The sequence below is a fragment of the Arachis hypogaea genome, chromosome 14 (assembly GCF_003086295.3).
Source record: "Arachis hypogaea cultivar Tifrunner chromosome 14, arahy.Tifrunner.gnm2.J5K5, whole genome shotgun sequence".
NCBI lineage: Eukaryota > Viridiplantae > Streptophyta > Magnoliopsida > Fabales > Fabaceae > Arachis > Arachis hypogaea.
In genome coordinates this window covers 23,590,550-23,601,243 of record NC_092049.1, presented here as the reverse complement: position 1 = coordinate 23,601,243, position 10,694 = coordinate 23,590,550, and the positions used below count along the sequence as shown (strand labels likewise).

At 39.5% G+C, this 10,694-nt stretch overlaps 1 non-coding gene across 1 annotated transcript; it reads right to left on the bottom strand.

Annotated features, from left to right (window-relative positions):
* Positions 1 to 9,022: 9,022 nt before the first annotated feature.
* LOC112746490 (small nucleolar RNA R71) lies at positions 9,023 to 9,130 on the bottom strand. The gene has a single exon (XR_003174371.1). It is a non-coding gene; the product is annotated as a small nucleolar RNA R71 (small nucleolar RNA).
* Between the last annotated feature and the right edge of the window lie 1,564 nt (positions 9,131 to 10,694).

The window sequence follows — 10,694 nt, the reverse complement described above, 5'->3', positions numbered from 1 at the left end:
TGAAGTTCAAAAGGAAGAGTTTGAAGAGAGGCACGCTGGACAAGGTCCAAGTGTGGGGACCCTCTTAACTGACAATGAGGGCACTTCGCCATTTTCACAAGCCCCAGATAATCCAGAGCCTGCCCATGATCAAAAGTTAGAATTGAAACCTCTCCCTCCACATCTCAAATATGCTTATCTTGAGGATGAGCAGAAGCTTCCGGTTATTATTGCAAGGGAACTGACTCCTCAACAAGAAGAGCAGTTACTTGATGTACTGAGGAAGCATAAGAAGGCAATTGGGTGGAGTTTGGCAGACATAGTGGGAATTAACCCTCAAGTATGCGAGCACAGAATATTTTTAGAAGAGGGAGCAAGACCTGTCCATCAACCACAAAGAAGATTGAATCCCACCATCTTGGAAGTTGTCAAAAAGGAAGTGACCAGACTATTGGAAGCAGGTATCATATATCCCATTTCAGACAGTGAATGGGTAAGCCCAGTACAAGTGGTGCCCAAGAAGTCCGGAGTCACTACCGTGAAGAATGAGCATGGAGAGCTCATAGCAACTAGAGTTCAGAATGCTTGGAGAGTCTGCATTGATTACAGGCGTCTCAACCAAGCTACCCGTAAGGATCACTGCCCACTTCCATTCATTGATCAAATGCTGGATCGCCTGTCAGGTAAATCACATTATTGCTTTTTAGATGGTTACACAGGTTATTTCCAGATTCATATAGCTCCTGAGGATCAGGAAAAGACTACTTTCACATGTCCTTTTGGGACTTATGCTTATAAGAAAATGCCCTTTGGCTTGTGCAATGCACCAGCCACCTTCCAAAGGTGCATGATGAGTCTTTTCTCTGATCTTATTGAGGACTGTATGAAAGTTTTTATGGACGATTTTAGCGTTTATGGTGATTCTTTTAACCTTTGCTTAGATGGATTATCTAGAGTATTAGATAGATGTGTTAATACAAACCTTGTATTGAATTTCGAAAAATGCCACTTTATGGTAAAGCAAGGGATTGTATTAGGACATGTGGTATCTAATAATGGCATTTCTGTAGACCCAGCAAAGGTGAATGTTATTTCTAGTTTACCTTACCCCTCTTCTGTGATGGAAGTCCGTTCGTTCCTTGGCCATGCAAGTTTCTACAGGAGATTTATTAAGGACTTTAGTAAGGTAGCACTTCCCTTATCCAGATTACTGCAGAAGGACATTGAGTTCGAGTTCAGTGAGGATTGCAAACAAGCGTTTGATAAGCTGAAAACCGCTCTAACTCAGGCCCCAATTGTGAGAGGACCAGACTGGAGCTAGCCGTTTGAAATCATGTGCGATGCTTCCAACCATGCAGTAGGAGCAGCGCTGGCTCAGCGTGAAGGTAAGGATCCTTTTGTTATTGCCTATGCGTCTAAGACTTTAGACACTGCCCAGTCCAATTATACTACTACTGAGAAAGAGCTACTTGCTATTGTTTTTGCTCTGGATAAATTCTGAGCTTATTTACTTGGTACTAGAGTAGTAGTGTATTCGGACCATGCAGCTCTAAAGTATCTATTAGCTAAAAAGGAATCCAAACCAAGACTTATACGTTGGATATTGCTGTTACAAGAATTTGATTTAGAAATAAAGGATAGGAGTGGTAATCAAAATTTAGTAGCAGACCACTTGAGTCGCCTTGAACATATTAAGGATGATTCTACTCCTATAGATGATAATTTTCCTTTTGACAACCTGCAATCAGTATCTGAGGTAGTCCCTTGGTATGCACCTGTTGCTAATTATTTAGTTAGCCGCACATTTCCTCCACATTTTTCTAAACATCAAAGAGACAAGCTGAAAAGTGAGTCTAAATATTATATATGGGACGACCCATATTTATGGAGATGTGGCGCTGACCAGATAATTAGACGTTGTGTGCCTCAATCAGAATTCCAGTCCATTTTAGAGGCCTGTCACTCATCTGAGAGTGGAGGACATTTTGGCCCTCAACGAACAGCTAGAAAGATCTTAGACTGCGGATTCTGGTGGCCTACTCTTTTTAGAGATGCTGCTGAGTTTTGTAAATCTTGTCACCCATGCCAGAAATTTGGTAACATATCCAAGAGGGATGAGATGCCTCAACAATATATGCTTTTCTGTGAAATTTTTTATGTTTGGGGCATTGACTTCATGGGTCCATTTCTAAATTCTAGTGGATATTTTTATATATTGTTAGCTGTGGATTATGTTTCCAAATGGGTGGAAGCAATTCCTACCCACACTGATGATGCTAACACTGTTGTTTCCTTTATGAGAAACCATATTATATGTCGCTTTGGGTCACCACGAGCAATCGTGAGCGATCAAGGCACCCATTTTTGTAACAAGAGACTAACAGGATTGATGAAGAAGCATGGGATAATCCATAAAGTTGCAATAGCTTACCATCCCCAAACTAATGGGCAAGCTGAGGTGTCGAACAGAAAAATTAAGCGTATCTTGCAAAAGATAGTAAAGCCTCATAGAAAAGACTGGAGCACCAGGCTACAAGATGCACTGTGGGCATACAGAACAGCATACAAGACACCTATTGGGATGAGTCCCTTCCGCTTGGTTTATGGAAAAGCTTGTCATCTCCCAGTTGAAATAGAACACAGAGCCTTCTGGGCAGTTAAGGAGTGCAACATGGGAATTGAGAATGCTGGAGCTGAAAGAAAGTTGCAACTGCAGGAACTGGAGAACCTTCGCCTGGAAGCTTATGAGAACTCCAGAATATACAAGGAAAAGATGAAAGCTGTGCATGATCAAAACATCAAGAAGAGAGAGTTCCAACTTGGAGATTTTGTTCTCCTTTACAAATCTCGACTGAGGCTCATGCCCGGTAAGTTGAGATTAAAATGGGAAGGTCCATACAGAATAGAGAAGGCTGAACCATATGGAGCTTATCACCTAAGCCATCCTTCAAGCTCTGAACTTATTAAGGTTAATGGACAACGCCTGAAGCTATACCATGGTGAGAAGGTGCAGAAAAATAAGGAGCTTGAGATCTTCCGCTAGGAAGGCCCCTACATCGCAGCAGATTGAGCTATTGGAGCGTCCAACTTACGGATGTAAAAGCAAAGTGCTTGGTGGGAGACAACCCACCGCGGTATGATCGTTCTTTTCTTCACTTTTAGTTTTTCTTCTTTAATAACTCTTCTCTTTATTAGTGCTTTCGTGCTCTTTCAATTACATGTCTTTATCTTTCCTTAAAAAAAAAAAATTTCGCTGTGCGACGCGATCGCACCAGCGACGCGTCCGCGTGGCAGGGGGAGTAAAGAAAAATAAAAATGAACAGAAAGTTACGCAGGAGCAGCGCTGGAGTCGTGCCAATGGCACAAATTACCCCACGCGACCGCGTGCCCCACGCGCCCGCGTGCCCTGAGTTTTCGACGTAAAAGGGTGCACAGTCGCATTCTGTGCGAGAGTGATGCTGGATTGGTGCTGGAAGCACAATCCTTGTCATGCGACCGCGTCGCTGACGCGGCCGCGTCACCCATTTTATAACGCACACTCATGCGATCGCGTGACCCACGCGATCGCGTCACCCAATTTTGGCTATTAAAATAAATTGAACAGAGAGTTGTGCTGGAGCGAGGCTGCACTCGCGCCAGCAGCGCAACATAGGTCACGCGACTGCGTGACCGACGCGATTGCGTCACCTTACCTGGAGCGCAACCACGCGAACGCGTGCCTTCCGCGGCCGCGTCGCATGCGTCGCACAGCTCAACCTCAGTTGCCAAATTATCTTATCTTTCTTTCCTCCAAATCCTAATTTCTCTTTTCCCTCCTTCTTTCTTCTTTCTCCCTTCTCCTTTCTATCTCACCTTTCTCTCTCTCTCTCTCCTCCATTAACAAGGTTTTACCTTCTTCTTCCTTCTTCTCTTTTCTATCATTCTTATTACATTATGTATATATATTATTATTTTCTTTTTCTTTTCTTTTTCTTTTCAAATTTTTATTTTTCTTCTTCTTTCTTTCTTTTCTTTACATGGTGTTAGAAACCTTTTGAGTCATCATCCCTCATTATATGCTTGTGGATTATTGCATATTATTTGACAATTATTTTTCTCCCATTTAAGGAATTGCTTGCATGTTCATCTTCATATTTTCTATACCCTATTCACCATGCATGCTATGTGTTTGTGAAAAAGCCCATGTGGCATTATGCACTTCTTTATGTTACTATACTATTCAATGCTTGCTTTTCACAACCTTCCCTTATTATTTTATTAATTGAATTCAATTGTCAATACAAACGTGATGGTTTGTTATAAAGTAATGCTTAGTCTATGCTACTCATGCCCTTTGCCAGCATGCCAATAAACACCTTGCATTCACTTGTCTTTTTATGCACTAGCTATTTCCCATTGATGGCTTTTCATATGTACTCGAGAGCATGTGTTAATGTCATCTACATTTTACTGTGCATCATTCACCCTCTTTTCCGTTTCCTTCCTTGCTGTATCTCTCTTTAAATTTAATTCTCTTTCTCTTCCCTTCTTTCAGGATGGCCACCAAGAAAAGAAAGGAAAAAGCAACTTCCAGACCACCAGCAAGAAGAGGAACTAAAAGAGCATTAGTGGCAGAGCCTTCTTCAACCGAAGTCAAGCCCTCAACAAAACGAGTCAAGAGGATAATAAAGGTTGACGAAAAGGAGAAAGCCTTTCCAACAAAGGACGTTGCGCGATTTTCCAATCGCTATTGTGAGCAGATGTTCCCTATCCTAGCAGAAAGGAACTACAACAATGAATACCTTCTTATCCTCCCGTCCAATATTGCTACCTTTGTTGAGCCGCAAATTGAACGAAGACAATGGGGTTTCCTATGAAAATAGCCAAGGCAGGTCAATCTTTCTTGGGTAGTTGAGTTCTACTCCAACTTCTACATGCTGTGATGAGCGGATAATTTATACGCTTTTTGACATTGTTTTTAGTATGTTTTTAGTAGGATCTAGTTACTTTTAGGGATGTTTTCATTAGTTTTTATGTTAAATTCACATTTCTGGACTTTACTATGAGTTTGTGTGTTTTTCTGTGATTTCAGGTATTTTCTGGCTGAAATTGAGGGACTTGAGCAAAAATCAGATTCAGAGGTTGAAGAAGGACTGCTGATGCTGTTGGATTCTGACCTCCCTGCACTCAAAGTGAATTTTCTGGAGCTACAGAACTTGAAATGGCGCGCTTCCAATTGCGTTGGAAAGTAGACATCCAGGGCTTTCCAGCAATATATAATAGTCCATACTTTGGCTAAGAATAGACGATGCAAACTGGCGTTCAACGCCAGCTCTCTGCCCAATTCTAGCGTCCAGCGCCAGAAAAGGATCCAAAACCAGAGTTGAACGCCCAAACTGGCACAAATACTGGCGTTCAACTCCAAGAAGGACCTCTACACGTGCAGCACTCAAGCTCAGCCCAAGCACACACCAAGTGGGCCCCAGAAGTGGATTTAAGCATCAATTACTTATTTCTGTAAACCCTAGTGACTAGTTTATTATAAATAGGACCTTTTACTATTGTATTAGACATCTTTGGATTATCTTTTGATCCTTTGATCATCTTTGAACGCCTGGTTCTTAGATCAGGGGGGCTGGCCATTCGGCCATGCTTGGACCTTTCACTTATGTATTTTTAACGGTAGAGTTTCTACACTCCATAGATTAAGGTGTAGAGCTCTGCTGTTCCTCAAAGATTAATGCAAAGTACTACTGCTTTCTATTCAATTCATCTTATTTCGCTTCTAAGATATTCATTCGATCTTCAACCTGAATGTGATGAACGTGACAATCATCATCACTCCCTATGAACGCGTGCCTGACAACCACTTCCGTTCTACCTTCGACTGAATGAGTATCTCTTAGATCTCTTAATCAGAATCTTCGTGGTGTAAGCTAGAATGATGGCGGCATTCAAGAGAATCCGGAAAGTCTAAACCTTGTCTGTGGTATTCCGAGTAGGATTCAATGATTGAATGATTGTGACGAGCTTCAAACTCGCGATTGCCGAGCGTAGTGACAGACGCAAAAGGATAGTAAATCCTATTCCAGCATGATCAAGAACCGACAGATGAATAGCCGTGCCGTGACAGGGTGCGTTGACCATTTTCACTGAGAGGATAGGATGTAAACCATTGACAAGGGTGATGCCTCCAGACGATTAGTCGTGCCGTGACAGGGCATTTGGATCATTTTCCCGAGAGAAGACCGAAAGTAGCCATTGACAATGGTGATGCATTACATAAAGCCAGCCATGGAAAGGAGTAAGACTGATTGGATGAAAATAGCAGGAAAGCAGAGGTTCAGAGGAAAGAAAGCATCTCTATTCGCTTATCTGAAATTCTCACCAGTGATTTACATAAGTATTTTTATCCCTATTTTATTAATTACTTTCAAAAACTCCATTATTATTTTATATCTGCCTGACTGAGATTTACAAGGTGACCATAGCTTGCTTCATACCAACAATCTCCGTGGGATTCGACCCTTACTCACGTAAGGTATTACTTGGACGACCCAGTGCACTTGCTGGTTAGTTGTGCGAAGTTGTGAACCATGGTATTGGCATCATGTTTTTGGCGCCATTACCAGGGAAAGAAAGAGCGATGAATTTTACATAATTAAAGTGTAATCACAATTTCTGCGCACCAAGTTTTTGGCGCCGTTGCCGGGGATTGTTCGAGTTTGGACAACTGACGGTTCATCTTGTTGCTCAGATTAGGTAATTTTCTTTTTGTTTTGTTTTCAAAAATTTTTCAAAAATCTTTCAAAAATTTCTCCTTTGTTTTCGAAAAAAAAAATTTTGTGTTTTCAAAAATGTAATTTTCTTCAGAATTTTTAAAGAATGAATTCTAGTGTTTCATGAAGTATGGCTGGCTGTAAAGCCATGTCTAATACGACTGTAGGGCATGTTAGACATGTCATGTCTGAGTTACATACTAAAGCTTGGCTGGCTATTAAGCCATGCCTGACCCTTTGATTGGAGCTTTAGAGCATAAGATTCCTGGAATTCATATTAAAAATTTTGAATCCTTATTTTTCTCTTTTCTAAATAATTTTCGAAAAATATAAAATAAAAATCCAAAAAATTAGAAAATCAAAAATATTTTTTGTGTTTCTTGTTTGAGTCATGTGTCATGTTATAAGTTTGGTGTCAATTGCATGTGCATCTTGCATTTTTCGAAAAAAAATCATGCATTCATAGTGTTCTTCATGATCTTCAAGTTGTTCTCGGTAAGTCTTCTTGTTTGATCTTTGCATTTGCATGTTTTGTGTCTTTTCTTGTTTTTCATATGCATTCTTGAATTCTTAGTGTCTAAGCATTAAAGAATTCTAAGTTTGGTGTCTTGCATGTTTTCTTTGCATTAAAAATTTTTCAAAATTGTGTTCCTGATGTTCATCATGATCTTCATAGTGTTCTTGGTGTTCATCTTGACATTCATAGCATTCTTGCATGCATTCATTGTTTTGATCCATAACTTTCATGCATTGCATCATTTTTCTTGTTTTTCTCTCTCATCATAAAAAATTCAAAAATCAAAAAAATATCTTTCCCTTTTTCTCTCTCATCAAATTCGAAAATTAGATTTGACTTTTTCAAAAATTTTTAAAATCTAGTTGTTTTCATGAGTCAAATCAAATTATCAATTTGAGAATCTTATCTTTTTCAAAATCTTTTTCAAAAATCAAATCTTTCTCATTTTTTTAGTTATTTTCGAAAATTCTAAAAAATATTTTTCAAAAATATTTTTCTTAATTTTACATCATATTTTTGAAAATAACAATAACAATTAATGTTTTGATTCAAAAATTTCAATTTTGTTACTTGCTTGTTAAGAAAGATTCAAACTTTAAGTTCTAGAATCATATCTTGTGATTTCTTGTGAATCAAGTCATTAATTGTGATTTTAAAAATTCAAATCTTTTTCAAAAACTAATTTCTATCATATCTTTTCAAAAATATCTTCTTATCTTATCTTTTTTTCAAAAATTTGATTTCAAAATATCTTCTCTAACTTCCCAACTCCTTATATTTTCCAAATTGATTTTTGTTTCAACTAACTAACTAACTTTTTGTTTGTTTCTTACCTTTTTCAAAACCACCTAACTAACTCTCTCTCTCTCTCTCTCTCTCTCTCTCTATTTTCGAAAATATCTTCCCCCTTTTTCAAAAATTTCTTTTTAATTAACTAATTATTTTATTTTTATTTTGAATTTTCGAAAAAAAACTACTAACCTTTTTCAAAAACTATTTTCAAAAATCACTAACTCTTTTTCAAAAATTATCTTCGAAATTTCCCCTCTCTCATCTTATTCTATTTATTTATTCATCTACCAACATCTCTCCCTCACCCACCAAAAATCCGAACCCTCTCTCTCTCTTTCTGAGTTCAGATTTTTCTCTTCTTCTCTTCTTCTACTAACAATAAGGAACCTCTTTACTGTGACATAGAGGATTCCTCTTCTTTTCTTTTTCTCTCCTCTTTCTTATGAGCAGGGACAGAGAAAAAGGCATTCTTGTTGAAGCTGATCCAGAACCTGAAAGGACTCTGAAGAGGAAATTAAGAGAAGCTAAATTACAACAATCCAGAGACAACTTGATTGAAAATTTCGAACAAGTAAAGGAGATGGCAGCCGAACCCAACAACAATGCAAGGAGAATGCTTGGTGACTTTACTGCACCAAATTCCAATTTACATGGAAGAAGCATCTCCATTCCTGCCATTGGAGCAAACAACTTTGAGCTGAAACCTCAATTAGTTTCTCTGATGCAGCAGAACTGCAAGTTTCATGGACTTCCATCTGAAGATCCTTTTCAGTTCTTAACTGAATTCTTGCAGATATGTGATACTGCTAAGACTAATAGAGTAGATTCTGAAGTCTACAGGCTCATACTTTTCCCTTTTGCTGTAAGAGACAGAGCTAGAGTATGGTTGGACTCTCAACCTAAGGATAGCCTGAACTCTTGGGATAAGCTGGTCAAGGCTTTCCTAGCCAAGTTCTTTCCTCCTCAAAAGCTAAGCAAGCTTAGAGTGGATGTTCAAACCTTCAGACAGAAAGAAGGTGAATCCCTCTATGAAGCTTGGGAGAGATACAAAGGACTGACCAAAAAGTGTCCTTCTGACATGCTTTCAGAATGGACCATCCTGGATATATTCTATGATGGTCTGTCTGAGTTATCTAAGATGTCATTGGATACCTCTGCAGGTGGATCCATTCACCTGAAGAAAACGCCTGCAGAAGCTCAATAACTCATTGACATGGTTGCAAATAACCAGTTCATGTACACTTCTGAAAGGAATCCTGTGAATAATGGGACGCCTATGAAGAAGGGAGTTCTTGAGATTGATACTCTGAATGCCATATTGGCTCAGAACAAAATATTGACTCAGTAAGTCAATATGATTTCTCAGAGTCTAAATGGAATGCAAGCTGCATCCAACAGTACTCAAGAGGCATCTTCTGAAGAAGAAGCTTATGATCCTGAGAACCCTGCAATAGTAGAGGTGAATTACTTAGGTGAACCTTATGGAAACACCTATAACTCATCATGGAGAAATCATCCAAATTTCTCATGGAAGGATCAAAAGCCTCAACAAGGCTTTAATAATGGTGGAAGAAACAGGTTTAGCAATAGCAAGCCTTTTCCATCATCCACTCAGCAACAGACAGAGAATTCTGAGCAGAACCCATCTAGCTTAGCAAACTTAGTCTCTGATCTATCTAAGGCCACTGTGAGTTTCATGAATGAAAAAAGGTCTTCTATTAGAAACTTGGAAGCACAAGTGGGCCAGCTGAGTAAAAGGATCACTGAAATCCCTCCTAGCACTCTCCCAAGCAATACAGAAGAAAATCCAAAAGGAGAGTGCAAGGCCATTGACATAACCAAAATGGTCGAACTCAATGAGGGAGAGGAGGACGTGAATCCCAAGGAGGAAGACCTCCTGGGACGTCCAGTGATCAATAAGGAGCTTCCCTCTGAGGAACCAAAGGACTCTGAGGCTCATCTAGAGACCATAGAGATCCCATTAAACCTCCTTATGCCATTCATGAGCTCTGATGAGTATTCTTCTTCTGAAGAGAATGAGGATGTTACTGAAGAGCAAACTGCCAAGTTTCTTGGTGCAATCATGAAGCTAAATGCCAAATTATTTGGCATTGATACTTGGGAAGTTGAACCTCCCTTGTTCATCAATGAACTAAGTGATCTGGATCAACTGACATTGCCTCAGAAGAGACAGGATCCTGGAAAGTTCATAATACCTTGTACCATAGGCACCATGATCTTTAAGGCTCTGTGTGACCTTGGTTCAGGGATAAACCTCATGCCCCTCTCTGTAATAGAGAAACTGGGAATCTATGGGGTGCAAGCTGCTAAAATCTTATTAGAGATGGCAGACAATTCAAGAAAACAGGCTTATGGACAAGTAGAGGACGTGTTAGTAAAGGTTGAAGGCCTTTACATCCCTGCTGATTTCATAGTCTTGGATACTGGAAAGGAAGAGGATGAATCCATCATCCTAGGAAGACCTTTCCTGGCCACAGCAAGAGCTGTGATTGATGTGGACAGAGGAGAATTGATCCTTCAATTAAATGAGGACAACCTTGTGTTTACAACTCAAGGATCTCTCTCTGCATCCATGGAGAGGAAGCAAAAAAAGCTTCTCTCAAAGCAAAGTCAAACAGAGCCCCCAC